This window comes from Erinaceus europaeus, chromosome 1 (assembly GCF_950295315.1).
Source record: "Erinaceus europaeus chromosome 1, mEriEur2.1, whole genome shotgun sequence".
Taxonomy (NCBI): domain Eukaryota; kingdom Metazoa; phylum Chordata; class Mammalia; order Eulipotyphla; family Erinaceidae; genus Erinaceus; species Erinaceus europaeus.
The window spans coordinates 162,597,816-162,614,178 of record NC_080162.1 but is presented as its reverse complement, the minus strand read 5'-3'; the positions used below and the strand labels follow the sequence as shown (position 1 = coordinate 162,614,178).

General features: G+C 36.8%; 1 protein-coding gene across 4 annotated transcripts in view; it reads right to left on the bottom strand.

The window, feature by feature from the left end:
• The window catches only part of TRIQK (triple QxxK/R motif containing), a 96,682-nt gene that overhangs the window by 59,311 nt on the left and 21,008 nt on the right, over positions 1-16,363 (bottom strand). The window lies entirely within an intron of this gene.

Genomic DNA, 16,363 nt, shown 5'->3' with positions numbered 1-16,363 from the left:
ATACACATAGAGCCCAACAGGAAGACATTTTAGAAGTGACTTCTACTAATAATTGGGGAACAGATAGCCTACATAAAAGATATATCAGCTATATTTTTAAAAGCTATTTCACAATGCGCACATATGTACATTACTTCTCAAAACTTTCAATGAGACTCACAAAGCATTTAAGTGAAAAGGGCAAGAACATTATTTTTTTTATCATTTAATGGAGGGTTAATGGTTTATAGTACACAGTTGGTCCTCATCTCTTGAAGCTTCAATTTTCATGGCTTCACTCAATCATGGTTTGTTTTCAAATATATTCATTAAAAAGTTGATCAAGACAGTGAAATTGGTACAGCACATTATCAGTTGTCTGACTCAATTATACACCCCTGTATGATTAAAATTAAAATGACTTTCCATATGGACGATAGGCCTATGTATTCAAAACACCAGTAAATCCTTCAATGCCAGGTGCAGCCGTTCGACCACTCCTTGTGTGTTTTTCAAATCAGGTGTGGTGAAACCAAGCCAGTGTTTCTCTAATATGTGCTTCTATATTGCTAAGCATAGGAAGCATCTTTGCTTTTGTGTTTGTGATTTCTGAGAACCTTTATCTGAGCCCCACAGTGGCTCTAAATGTGCTGCTGCTTCTAAGCCTTCTGAGAATGAAACACCTGAGGAAGATGCTTACCATCCAGAAGAAGGTGACTCTTGGCTATGATCAAAGATGGCAAGAAAATCATGGAGGCTGCCCATCATTATGACATGAATGATTCTACAGTTTGTTCCATCCATAAAGATGAATAGAATATCCGTGCAATGGCTACTGTCTCTTTCAACAAGGAAGCAAAGCTAAAGGGGTGCTGGTTCATTTCTAGAGGGCTCTAATAATGTTAAAAATGTATTTATAAAGTCATAAGTAGGTTTTCTATGTTCTAAAAATGAAAATATTTGATTTATAAGTAATCTTGCTTCATGGAAAACCACTTATTGAGGAAGAGCCTGGAATTGATTAACCACAATAAACAAGAAACAACTGCATGACTATATTTTCTCATCTCACCATGATAGGTGTTTGTAGAACACTTTTTTTTTAAATAATTTATTTCTTTATTGGGGAATTAATGTTTTACATTCAACAGTAAATACAATAGTTTGTACATGCATAACATTCCCCAGATTCCCATTTAACAATACAACCCCCACTATGTCATTCATCATCTTTCATGGACCTGTATTCTCCCCACCCACCCCAGAGTCTTTTACTTTGGTGTAATACTCCAATTCCATTTCAGGTTCGACTTGTGTTTTCTTTTCTACTCTTGTTTTTCAACTTCGGCCTGAGAGAGAGAGATCATCCCATATTCATCCTTCTGTTTCTGACTTATTTCACTCAACATAATTTTTTCAAGGTCCATCCAAGATTGGCTGAAAACGGTGAAGTCACCATTTTTTACATTTGAGTAGTATTCCATTGTGTATATATACCACAACTTGCTCAGCCACTCATCTGTTGTTGGACACCTGGGTTGCTTCCAGGTTTTGGCTATTACAAATTGTGCTGCCAAGAACATATGTGTACACAGATCTTTTTGGATGGATGTGTTGGGTTCCTTAGGATATATCCCCAAGAGGGGAATTGCAGGGTCATAGGGTAGGTCCATTTCTAGCCTTCTGAGAGTTCTCCAGACTGTTCTCCACAGAGGTTGGACCAATTTACATTCCCACCAGCAGTGCAGGAGGGTTCCTTTGACCCCACACCCTCCCCAGCATTTGCTGCTGTTACCTTTTCTGATGTATGACATTCTCACAGGAGTGAAGTGATATCTCATTGTTGTCTTGATTTGCATTTCTCTGACAATCAGAAACTTGGAGCATTTTTTCATGTGTTTCTTGGCCTTTTGGATCTCTTCTGTGGTGAATATTCTGTCCAAGTCCTCCCCCCATTTTTGGATGGGTTTATTTGTTGTCTTGTTGTTGAGTCTGGCAAGCTCCTTATATATGTTGGTTATTAAACTCTAATCTGATGTATGGCATGTAAAGATCTTCTCCCATTCTGTGAGGGGTATCTTGGTTTGGGTAGTGGTTTCTTTTGCTGTGAAGAAGCTTTTTAATTTGATGTAGTCCCATAGGTTTATACTTGCCTTAGTCTTCCTTGTAATTGGATTCGTTTCATTGAAAATGTCTTTAAAATTTATGCGGAAAAAAGTTCTGCCAATATTTTCCTCTAAGTATCTGATAGTTTCTAGTCTAACATCCAAGTCCTTGATCCACTTGGAATTTACTTTTGTATTTGGTGAAATACAGTGATTTAGTTTCATTCTTCTGCATGTTTCAACCCATTGTTTCCAACACCATTTGTGGAAGAGACTCTGCTTTCCCCATGTAATAGTCTGGGCCCCTTTGTCAAAGATTAGATGTCCATACGTGTAGGGCCTCATTTCTGGGCTCTCAATTCTATTCCACTGGTCAGTGTGTCTGTTCATGTTCCAGTACCAAGCAGTTTTGATGACAATGGCCCTATAATACAGTTTGAGATATGGGAGTGTGATGCCTCTGGTTCTGTTCTTTTTTCTCAAGATTGTTTTGGCAATTCTAGGTCTTTGCTGGTTCCAGATAAACATTTGTAGCATTTGTTCTATTCTCCTAACTTCTTTGTGTCTTTTTCAATTTCTTTGAGTAGTGACTCATAATTTTCAGTATACAAGTCTTTCACTTCTTTGGTTAGGTTTACTCCTAGATATTTTATTGTTTTTGTTGCTATAGAAAAAGGAACTGATTTCTGGATTTCAATTTCTTCTAACTTAGTGTTTGCATAGAGGAATGCCACTGACTTTTGAATGTTAATTTTATAGCCTGACACCTTCCTGTATTGCCTGATGATTTCCAAAAGCTTCTTGCTGGATTCCTTAGGTTTTTCCATGTAAACTATCATGTCATCTGCAAATAAGGAGAGTTTGACTTCTTCTCTTCCAATCTGTATGCCTTTAATTCCTTGCTCCTGCCTGATTGCTATGGCAAGAACTTCCAACACTATGTTGAATAGTAATGGTGATAGTGGACAGCCCTGTCTAGTACCTGATCTGAGGGGAAATGCTTCCAGTTTTTCACCATTGAGTATGATGTTGGCTATAGGTTTGCTATATATAGACTCCACTATCTTCAGGAATTTTCCATCTATTCCCATTTTTTGTAGTGTTTTGATCATAAAGGGATGTTGTATTTTGTCAAAGGCTTTCTCTGCATCTATTGATATGACCATGTGGTTTTCGGTCTTGCTTTTGTTGATGTGGTGGATCACATTGATTGATTTACATATATTAAACCAACCTTGCATGTCTGGGATAAACCCCACTTGGTCATGATGAACAATCTTTTTGATATACTGCTGTATCTGGTTGGCTAGAATTTTGTTCAATATTTTCGCATCTATGTTCATCAGAGATATTGGTCTGTAGTTTTCTTTTTTGGTTGTCTCCCTGTCTGCTTTTGGTATCAGGGTGATGTTGGCTTCATAGAAGCTGGCAGGGAGTATTCCAGTGTCTTCAATCTTCTGGAAGACTTTTAAAAGTAGAGGTATTAGTTCTTCTTTGAAAGTTTTGTAGAATTCATTTGTAAAACCATCTGGTCCAGGACTTTTATTTTTGGGAAGATTTTTGATAACTGTTTTCAATTTCATTGGTTGTGATGGGCCTGTTCATGTTATCCACTTCCTCTTTACTTAGTTTTGGAAGTTGGTAGGTATCTAGGAAATCATTCATTTCTTCCAGGTTCTCTAGTTTGGTGGCATATAGTTGTTCATAGAAGCCTCGCATGATATGTTGAATTTCTGCAGTGTCTGTTGTGATATCTCCTCTTTCATTTACTATCCGATTTATTTGGGTCTTCTCTCTTTTTTGTTTTGTGACTCTGGCTAAAGGTTTGTCGATTTTGTTTACTCTTTCGAAGAACCAACATTTACTTTCATTGATCTTTTGTATGGTTTTCCTATTCTCAATGTTATTTATTTCAGCCCTACCTTTAGTGATTTCTGTCCTTCTGGTTGCTTTAGGATTCCTTTGTTGTTCTTCTTCTAGGTCTTTAAGATGTGCAATCAGGCTGTTTATTTGTGCCTTTTCTTGTTTCCTAATGTGTGCTTGTATAGCTATGAACTTCCCTCTTAGAGTCACCTACAAAGGAAAACCCATAAGATTAGCAGCAGACTTCTCCATACAAACACTACAGGCCAGAAGAGAATAGCAAGATAGCTATCGAGTGCTCAGTGAGAAAGGCTTTCAGCCAAAAATACTATATCCTGCTAGACTGTCATTCAGACTAGATGGAAGCAACAAAACCTGTTGTTTTCGACAGGTTATGTTGTTTTCAATGGGCTGGCTTCACGGGCAGGTAACAGACGACCAGGGATTCATGGTTGAGCTGTAGGCAGTATCTCTTTATTCATGCAGGATGCAGCACAATCTAAGCCGAGCTAAGCTAAACTAAAGTACCCTAAAACTCACAATGCTATCTTTATATATATACTTGCCAAGTAGGGTGGAAACAGGATGTGACATAGAGAGGGTGGAGAGAAAAGTGACTGGTGAAAATCAGAGTGTGACAAGGAGGGGGCAGAGCAGGCGAGAATCCTATCACTGAACCACCAATGCCCTGGAGGGAGGGTGGTACTTGTTAACAGTGGTTATGTAAATAGAATGAAGTGGTTATGAAAATAGAATAGTGTTAAGCAGGGGGGATTTAAACCAAGTGAAACAGAAGGGGTCTCATGCATACCAACAATTCCCCCTTTCTTTTTAACTAATGGCCATTGTGGGGTGAACAGAAATGTATATCGTACAGGCGTTTTCAAAAGAACTGGCATAAGACATGGAAAACAAAATAGGCGAGCAGCAATAACCAGTGTGATGCCAAGGGGAACGTTTCTTACCTCAAAGGGCAAGGTCTAGCAGGCGAAAGGGCATTTCTTGCCTCTGGGAACGCTTCATGCCTCTGGGGGCATCTCTTGCCTCAAAGGGCGTTTCCTGCCTCTGTGGGCATCTCTTGCCTCTTGGGGCGCTTCATGCCTCTGTGGGCATAACCTAATAAGGAGGGGGAGTTTTCTGCCTCTGGGACAGAGCCTGCAGGCGAGGGGACATGGTCTATAAAGCATGGTCTATAAAACTTCAGCAACTGGCTGAAGTTAGTCTTTGAGAAACACAGCAGCGTGTACCAGTAAGTCCGATGGAAGTGTCAGTTCAAAGTAGATGACCACGGAAGAAAATGCCAAGGGATGAAAAGCTGCATGTCTGTCTCGATGGGGAATGTCGGCCACCAGAATTCTGCTTTTCTGTAGAGAGTGAGCTTTGGAGTCTGTGAATCTGTTTCTTCAGGTCGTGCCAGGTCACATCATTGGTTTCCGTGGGCGATGTCAGAGAACAGGGTCCAAATGGATTTCCAGAAATTCTATTTGAGTAGATGCTTTTTCATGTGAAGACTTGACAGCTGAAATTCACTTACTTGTTAAACATAACTTGTAGCAGATTAGAAGTTTACTACAATTGATAACTCCATTATAATTGGAAGTCCTTTCTAGTATGATTTTAAGGTTGTTTAAACAGTTTAAACTCAATAAAATGTGGAAAGGTAAACAGAAGAACCACGGTTAAAAGCCTCAGGCATGAGAATAATTAACATAATCATTGCACTATCTGCCCCACCCATAACTCATACAGTTTTCAGGATTAAATGTTTCAGATTCATGTCAAGACGTAAAAGAGAAATCAAAGGAGGGAAAAAACAATTTTTTGGATTGTTTCTGGATGTCTCTAGAAATCATGGCTGCATCCAGCATTTTTTTTAAGTCAATGTCAAACAAAAATTCAGTCATTCAAATCATTCTCTTATGAAACGCAACTTGAACCAGATTATCAAGATCTCACCATGTAGGATTAAGAGTCCCCGGAGGGCGTCTTAGTCCAAAAAGCTCCTCGAAATTCCATTTAGGGTGTTTCTGACTGTTCCTGCTGGATTGCTTCAGGCACCCATTTTTAAAAGCGTCTTCCCATTGAAGAAAGAATCCAATCAGGAGAGTAGAACTAACCACGTGTCTCCATACTTGGGAACTGCCAGGGTACTCGAGAATGTTCTTCAAATTAGAGTAGTCCTTCTCCACGGGAAACATTCGAGAAGAAGTCCAGAAAGTTCCAGGGGAAATCCCCATGCATATCCCAAGGTCTACGATCACAGTCATAAAGAACCAAACTGTGGCCCGGAGCAAAATGTAGTCCTTTTCCTCAGGAAACATGGGAGAGGGAATCCAGAAAGTCCAAGGAGAAATCTCCGTGCATCTCCCAAGCTCTATGATCCCGGTCATAAGAAACCAAAGTTCCCGGTCAGGGAACCGAAATGTGGCCCAGAGTCTGGCTAAAGGTTTGTCGATTTTGTTTACTCTTTCGAAGAACCAACATTTACTTTCATTGATCTTTTGTATGGTTTTCCTATTCTCAATGTTATTTATTTCAGCCCTACCTTTAGTGATTTCTGTCCTTCTGGTTGCTTTAGGATTCCTTTGTTGTTCTTCTTCTAGGTCTTTAAGATGTGCAATCAGGCTGTTTATTTGTGCCTTTTCTTGTTTCCTAATGTGTGCTTGTATAGCTATGAACTTCCCTCTTAGAGTCACCTACAAAGGAAAACCCATAAGATTAGCAGCAGACTTCTCCATACAAACACTACAGGCCAGAAGAGAATGGCAAGATATCTATCGAGTGCTCAATGAGAAAGGCTTTCAGCCAAGAATACTATATCCTGCTAGATTGTCATTCAGACTAGATGGAAGCATCAAAACCTTCTCAGACAAGCAACAGTTGAAGGAAGCAACCATCACCAAGCCTGCCCTGAAAGAAGTTCTGAAAGGTCTCCTATAAACAACCAGACCACCACAAATAGGACATATATCAAAACACTCTAAAACTCTACAAGAATGGCATTAAAATATCTTCAATCTTTGATATCAATAAATTTCAATGGCCTGAATTCACCTATTAAAAGACACAGAGTAGGAAGATGGATCAGAAAACACAACCTAACAATATGTTGTCTACAGGAAACTCACCTAACTCAACAAGACAAACACAGACTTAAAGTGAAAGGATGGAAAACTATCATACTAGCCAATGGCCCACAAAAAAGGGCAGGAACAGCTATTCTCATATCTGACATGATAGACTTTAAAATAGATAAGGTTAAAAAAGATAGGAATGGACACTACTTAATGCTCAGAGGATAAGTCAATCAAGAGGACTTAACAATTATTAATATCTATGCACCCAATGAGAAGCCATCTAAATACATCAAACTTCTACTGAAAGAGCTACAGCAATATATTAACAGCAACACAATCATAGTAGGGGACTTCAACACCCCACTATCTCAACCTGACAGATCATCCAGGAAGAAAATCAGTAAAGACATAAGGGAGCTAAATGAAGAGATAGATAAACTAGAACTATTGGACATTTTCAGAGTCATTCATCCCAAGAAACTGGAATACACATTTTACTCAAATCCACATGGATCATTCTCAAGGATAGACCGTATGTTAGGCCACAAAGACAGCATCAGCCAATTCAAGAGCACTGAAATCATCCCAAGCATCTTCTCAGACCACAGTGGAATTAAACTAACACTTAACAATCAACAATAGATTAGTAACAGTCCCAAAATGTGGAAGCTCAACAGTACACTTCTTAACAACTTCTGGGTCAAAGAGGAAATAAAGGAAGAAATCAAAATGTTTCGAGAGTTCAATGAAAATGAAGACATAAGCTATCAAAATATTTGGGACACAGCTAATGCAGAACACTCTTACCCTCAACTTAGGGCAATGACATTAAGAGTGAACAATCATAGGCCTATCTCATCCATGAACTGAGATATAAAAATCCTAAACAATATTTGAAATAATTTCTAGTACATAATTATGAAATCAGAGCAATAAAAAGTACAAGGAATTTAGTACTATATAGCTCATATCTAATTAGTTACATTAATAATATTATCTATGTTAACTGATTAGCGAAAAATGTAAGATATTAATATTCAATATACCCATCATTTTTTTAATTGTCATCAGGGTTATCACTGGGTCTCAGTGCCAGTATAACAAATCCATTGCTCCTGACAGCCAAACCTTTTTTTTCTTTACTTTTCTTTTCTCTCTTTATTTCTTCTATCTATCCTATTTTATTTGCTAGGGCAGTGAGAAATTAAGAGAGGAGGGGGAGATAAAGATGAAAAGAGAAAGATAGACATCTGCAGGCCTGTTTCACTGCTTGTGAACCATCCCCCCCCCTGCAGTTGGGGAGCCAGGGCTAGATACCCTGTCCTTACACATAGCAATATTTGCACTTAATATGCTCATCAATTCTTAAGAGAGAAACAAGAGAAGACCTAGTTCCAATGACTCAAGAGAATCTCTTTGCCGTGTTTTTGTGTGTTCTGGTTGTATATGTCCTTACAGAACACCAGAGGGAGGTCACAGTATACTAAGCTTCTCCAAAATACAACATTATAAAAAGTATTTATTTATTTATATGTTTATTTTATGAAAGAAAGAGGATGAGAGACAGATATTGAACAAAACTTGAGGGCTTTCATAGCACTGGAATATAATAGTGCCTGGGATTGCACTGTGGACTTGTTTCAGGCAAGCAAGTTTTGTGCTCTAATACTGACCTATCTCACCAAATTCAAACTCGAATATAAATTAAGGTCATTGAGGTTACTGGTGTTTAGTGGGATTCTTCTCTATTCTCACAATAAAGAAATTGATGCCAGAGGGAGACAAAATCTTTTTGTCTACCTTCACCCAGAAACCTTTATACTGTCTTTTTTTATATAAACTTGTTAACTCTTTTTTACTTTATTTTATTTTTATTATCTTTATTTATTGGATAGAGACAGTCAGAAATCAAGAGTTAAGGGAGGGATAGAGAGGGTGAGAGACAGAGAGACACCTGCAACCCTGCAACACTAATTCACCACTTGTGAAGCTTTCCCCTATAGGTGGGGACCAGGAGCTTTGCGCATTGTAATGTGCACTCAACCAAGTGCGCCACCACCCTTATACTGTCTATTGTTCAGTGTTTCAAATGTATCCTTCACTATATACAGTGATCAAAGTCTGTTATTTACAGAAAAGTCTTCAATTTGCAATTTTATTTCGTTATATTGGGAATGAAAAGAAGATGTTCAGAATTTCTTATATTTAATTTGATAATGAAACACTTTATTATAAATCAGATAATATGGTTTTAATGCACAACTTATGAAATGTATTCATTCAATAGGATGCAAATGTGTAGTTCATTCAATCACAAAATAGATATTATTATTTTCATGGTTAGAATCTTCCAAAAGTCAATTAAAATATGGTTTTAGAGATCAATATTGGAGGTTAGTTTGGATGAAAAATAAAATTGTGGTGAAAAAAGTAGAAATTACATAGGAGATACATAAATACACAGTAAATTAGATAAAACAGTGATAGTATAGATTTACCTAAGAAATATTAAAGCAATTATCTGAATAAGAATGCTCGGTGTAATACTTATATAGAATGACAGAATCACAATATTAGTAGGAATTCCAGAAATTAAGGATTGTATGTATTCTTAAAGTTATACTTTGCACAAACAAGTCATATCAGAGAATCTGCATTTAACTTTACTCCAACATTAGTAGCAATAACAAATAGCAATCACAAAATGTTTTTCTAAGAATGCCATGAAAACATTAAATTGTGTGAAATTCAGGCAAGTGACTTTTATCTATACTAGAAAAAAAAAAGTACTAACTTGGTTGAATACTCACACTTGAAAAGCAACATATCCACTAGAAAAAAATCCTTACACTCTAATTCTAGGACTCAACTAACAAAGGATATCCAAAGGACTGATAACTATTACTTCTCACATTTATTAGACTTGATGAGTAGCCCTAAAGAAAAAACTATCTTATTTTCAACAGACTAAGAATCAAGAAGACATTACCTAAAAATAAAACACTTAATGAGTTTGAACTGTGGCCTATATATAATTAAACACACTTATATATGATAAACAATATTATTTTTTTAAATCTACCAGGTAGAATCAGTATATTTAATCAATATTAGACCCAATATTTGTAGCTTCTCAGGTTCATTATCTACTGCATGCTCTGTTGCTTGGTCTATGCATAGTAACAGCCATTATCTTTGATTTGTTTTTCTACTGAATAATATTACAGTCTGATTTGTTTTTTTCTTGGGATGAAGATGAAAACACAACACTCATCATCACCTCTACAGCCACAATACCAGTACCTAAATCTACAGAAGCTCACCTCCTCCCCCCAATGCCAGATTCCAATGAGGCTTCCAATTGTCCAATAGCAACTAGGACTTTCCCAGTAATTATCCATAAAGTACAGAACAGAGGAAGAGCAGCCTATCATGGGGTGAGCTTTGATGAGATGGAAAACAAAACAAAACAAAAAAAGGATAGGAAGATGTTGGCAGATAAATTTCTTCTTCCTCAGTCTAGCTGACTTTGTACAATTCATCTAGAGATACTCCACAAGATAAAACAAAAATCAATGTTTCTCCTATAGCTGTAACCACCTAGTAAACACCTTTTATTTGTTCTTCCTTCTTGTGGACTGTTTTTCTTTCTTTCTTCCATTTTTCCTTCCCTTTTGTTCCCCCTAAGTATTGTACCTAAACTTCAGCTGTGCCTTTGATTCTGCTGTCTGGGGAACCTGTGACAAGGCAATTTATTACTCTATTTTTTTTTCAACTATCTCAAAAAAGTTTTTAGTTCACTGATGACCCAGAATAACTCTCCCTAGAAATCCATAAACTCCTTCTTGAGAATAGAAATCTCAATGTGTAGACTCCCTTGTTCTAAACTTAGGAAAGAAAAAAAGCAGTCTGTGCTGTAAGCTATTAACTCCCTCAAAGGGGGGGAGGGGAAATTAAATAAATATTTTCAAGACAGATCCCAAAAACCTAATTCTGGTTGGGTTCAACAAATAATACTGAATGCTTAAACAACTGGGAGAAAGTCTAAAGTCATCAGATAAAGAGAGGACTACAAAGGTTGGGTAAGAGCAAGAGACTGGCTCACTTAGTAATGGCCCCTACAGGCACCTAGGTCTAGTAATAACCATAGTGAGGAAAGGAGGGAGGCAGGGGGTGGGGGGGAGGAGGAGAAGGAAAAAGAAGAGGAGGAGAAGAAGGAAAAAGAAGAAAGAAGGGGAAGGGGAAGGAGAAAGGGAAGAAGAGGGGGGGTGGGAAGGATTGGAGGGTTGGAGGATAAAGGGGAGGGGAGTTGGAGGAGAGAGGAAGGAAAAAGATGAATAAAGGAAGGAAGGAAGGAGGGAAGGTAGAAAGAAAGAAAAGAAAGCTCTATAGAAATAATTCAGTTACTGGTTCCGAGTAATGGTTAGTTTCATAGATAAAACATACTAGTGCTCATGATGATAAAGTAAATAATGAATCAGTGAGTATTGACAAAGAATACTTTTATGTGAAAGTTTTGGTTATTGAAGACAAATATAAGCAAATCTGGTACAAACATAATTTGTATAATTATAATTTCATATTCAGGGAGTCAGTGTCATGTAATAGGGGATCTGTCTTACTTTTTAGACAAGATGTCTAAGTTATCACTACTGACACAAACATTACAGTCACAATAAAGTAATACATTTAAGCATTTTTGTTCCTTTTTAAAATTTATTTATAAAATGTAAACACTGACAAGACCATAGGATAAGAGGGGTACAATTCCCGGCACCAGAGCTCTGTGTCCCATCCCCTTCCCTGATAGCTTTCCTATTCTTTAACCTCATGGGAGTATGGAACCAGGGTCAGTATGGTGTAATTAGGTACATATACATAACACAATATATAAGTATTATATGTGTGTACAGACATAGATATTCGTTTTAGTGTTAACAGGTGTCCCAAAAGATAACTCCATGTGTTGAATCTAAAATACTGATTTTCAATAAATTACTAAAGAAAGTTTCTTAAATTTTGTCCAAGGAAAGCCAGCAACCTACAATTAAAAGTAGAAGCAAGGAATAAAAAGTGTAAAAAGGGGGTCAGGTGGTACTGTAGCAGGTTAAGCCACATGGAGAGAAACACAAGGACTGGTGTGAGGATGCCAGTTCGAGACCCTGGCTCCCCACCTGCATGGGAGTCGCTTCACAGGCTGTGATGCAGGTCTGCAGGTGTCTTTCTCTCCCCCTCTCTGTCTTCCCCTCCTCTCTCCATTTCTCTCTGTCCTATCCAACAATGACAACATCAATAACAATAATAATAACTACAATAATAAAAAGGGGGGCAACAAAAGAGGAAATAAATTTTTAAAAAAATTTAAAAAGTGAAAAAAGAAACACAAAGCAAAATTTGGACTGAGTGTGATGTATTGCCCTAAAACAAAGGTCTCGGAAAAGAAAGAAGGTAGGAGGGGGCAGAGGGAACATTGAGATCCTGATGCATCATGATTCACAGGGAAATGAGTAACTGTACCTATGACTCTACAACTGCACAAAAACCATTAACTACCCAACAAAGAAATAATAATATAACTCATGGCAAGGAATATCAGTAAAAACAGAGAACAGTTAATTTCTTTTTGAAACAGATGTGTGGTCAGAAAGAAAATGACTAAAATATCAAGACAAAAGACAAAAAAGTGAATTGTTTAACAACATAGGCTCTCTTAATGAAACTCTACTACATTTCCTAGAATTCTCAGTGATATAAAAATGATGAGTAAATTATTTCTCAAGTGTAATGTATCTAGGAAATAGATCAGGGAAACAAAAAGAGTAACATAATCACAGCATACAAACAGAAAATTCACATATAGAAGCAAAAAATCACAGTTTACATTGCATTCATGTTTAAAATCAAACATCACTTTTTTTCACATTCTGAATATTTTCCTCCCTAAATATGGAAAGAAAAACAAGCCAGGACTTTAATATACTATTTTTTTCCAACCTGGAACAGCTGCAAAAAACAAATCTTGCTGGAGATAAGCTTGGTTATAAATATCAACATTCCCTTTAAATAAGGGAGTCCGGTTTTCATACCATCTGCCTCTTTCAAAATGGGAAAAATATATGAAAATCATAAACCAGGACATTCTCTTTCAAATAAGGCTTTTAAAAAATGAATGCAGTGAGGGCCAGGCGATGACGCACGGGGTTAAGCACACATAGCATGAAGCGCAAGGACTGGCGCCAGGGTCCCTGTTCGAGCCAAAGGCTTCCCATCTTTAATGGGTTCCCTTCACAAACGGTGAAGCAGGTCTGCAGGTGTCTATCCTTCTTTCCCCCTCTCTATCTTCCCCTCTCTTCTCAATTTCTCTCTGTCTTATCCAACTACAATGGGGAAAAATGGCTCCCAGGAGTAGAGGATTTGTAGTGCAGGCACCAAGCCCCAGTGATAACCCAGGAGGTAAAATAAAATAAATAAATAAATAAATAAATAAATAAATGTAGTGGGTGGACTATGAACTACTTTGAGATCCTGCCTTTAAACTTGCTCTGTTAACTCCAGTCAGAATACAATATTGCATGCCTGAATTAATAATTTTAAAAAATGCTGTAGCTTTGTCAGATTACTAACCTTAATCATAGTCTCTAGATCATTTTTCATTTCATATGTCTATTTACTTTTGAAGTACATTTGCCACTTTTGTTATCTCTGCATCTTTGAAAACTTTGCAACAGCTTGCCCAAGAGATTTTCATGTTATCTTTTTCAGCATAAAAATCTAGTTAGTAGCAGAACAGGACTCTTCTTTTAATGAATAGTCTATCCTCTAAAAAAGTCTTTCCTATGTCTCTCTCAATACAGTAATCTTTTTATACCTCATTTGGATTTTATCTTTAAATGTCCTTCTTTTCCTCTAATTATTTTCATTCTTTGTTAATGACCTTGGATTGAACGTTTTAATTTTTCACTGCACTACATCATTACCACTTCAATAATGAAGTCCATAAACTACATCCCCTATTTAATGTTTTAAAGCATTTATAAGAAAGAATTAATTCAAGATGGTCTATCGAGTGGAGCAATTCAGGATGACACAGTACAAACATAACTGGATAAAGTAATATATTCCTTTTTACTTATTTCATTTCACTTATAAAGTATAATATACTATATAGTCTACTGAATAGATCACTTGATAAATCTTAGAGAAAATATGAGACAAATGCAACATCCCATATTTTAAATAGATATATCTTTGGTCAATTCCCTGAATTATAGAGGTAGGATTGTGAAAAAGCTATTGTATTGAAGCAAATGTATTAAAGGAATTTGGGATACATCACTGTCCATTCCCATATATATTCTCTCTGTTACACACACACACACACACACACACACACACACACACACACACACACACACGTGCTACAGCATCACACAGAAAGAATAAAATAAGATTTTTAATCATGAGCATTTGCAATTATTTTAAGGTGCAAAGACTACATTTAAATATGCCTTTTACAAGACAAATGAGTCCTAAGATATTTATTTACTTTCATTCTGTTTTAGTCATGGACCACTGAGAGCTGTTCTTTTACAGATGACAAATGACATTTAATTGCCTTCCTGGAATGCTGCATCTTCAGTGTGTAAGGAGGGAAGGAAAGGAAAGATTTCTTTAAAGTCATGGGCAAAATATGTAATATGAAATTAATTATTTAAAAAAATAAGTATTGAAGAGCAATCAATATTCCATCTTCTTCATGACTTGGTTAAAATTATATGAACAATTAGATTACCAATATTGTAACAGAAAAGTTATTTTACCTTTGATCTAACGACTCTAGGTTTATAATTAAAAAGCTTGTAAAATCAACCAGAGGGGGTGATAGGAGAAATAAATTTCATTTTCGTTTTCTATCTGTCTTATTCAATTATAAATAAATAAATATTTTTAAAGGAAAAACAGTCACTAGGAGGGCAAGATAACTCCAACAAAAGTATCCACATCTTGTGCTTAATTGTCAAAAACTTAGTTGGTGCTTTGATCTTTAAAATATTTCTACATATGATCTCTTCTGCATGACTTTGAGTCTGATAAAGAGGTGGTTAATTCCCCTAATTTAACTTATTTTCCTGGTTCTGTCACCTTTAGTCATTGGCCAAGCTAAATTCATTCAATATTTTCAAGTGCATAGAGTGAGAATGCTTGCTTATTCCACATAGCTGTTTGAAAGGTTAAATTAAATAGCTAATTAATATAAAGCATTTAACGTGGAGCTTCATTAATAATTATTAATATCACCATATCATTCAATTTTAACCATTTACTGTGTGTGGCACCACAAAGTTCAAGTAGCTTTCCTGGAAGGCAAAAACAAGGGGCCCAGTGATGGTGCACCTGGTTGAGCATACATGTTACAATGCTCAAGGATCTGGGTTCAAGTCCCTGGCTTCCACATGCAGGGGGAAGGCTTCACAAATGGGTGAAGCAGTGCTGCAGGTGTCTTTCTGTCTCCCCCCACCCAATTTCTATCTCTAATAAATAAATAAATGTTTTAAAAAGAAAACAATTAAGACAAAAACAACTTGATGACTCACATTTAATTTAAAGTCAAGGATCCCCCATATATATAAGGCCCTTATATTACAAAATGATCTCAGAACATACTTAGCCTATTGTAACTGGATCAGATTTAAATTAGGCACTTTTAGCTATATTTGTTCTATGCACCATCTTCTATAATCAGCTAACTGCCTTCAACAAAAATAAACTGAATGGAGTAGGGCAGTAGCGCAGCAGGTTAAGTGCATGTGGCGCAAAGCGCAAGGACCTGCAGAAGGATTCCAGTTCAAGCCCCCGGCTCTCCACCTGCAGGGGAGTCACTTCACAGGCAGTGAAGCAGGTCTACAGGTGCCTATCTTTCTCTCCCCCTCTCTGTCTTCCCCTCTTCTCTCCATTTCCCTCTGTCCTATCCAACAATGATGACATCAATAACAATAATAACTACAATAAAAAACAAGGGCAAAAAAGGGAATAAATATTTTTTTTAATTTATAAATAAATAAAAATAAACTGAAATATGTTTCTTAAGTGAGTAAGGAGATAAAGTCTAAGACTTGCATTCACAATGCCCCAGGTTAGATTCCTGGCACCACATATACCAAAATGATGCTTTGGTATGTTACTTTTTGGTATATTTGGTATATTATTTATTTATTTATTAGTGGATAGAGACAGAGAGAAATTGAGAGGGGAGGGAAAGATAGAGAGGGAGATAGAGACAGAGAGACACCTGCAGACAGGCTTCACTACTTTCAAAACCTTTCCCCCATAGGTGGGGAC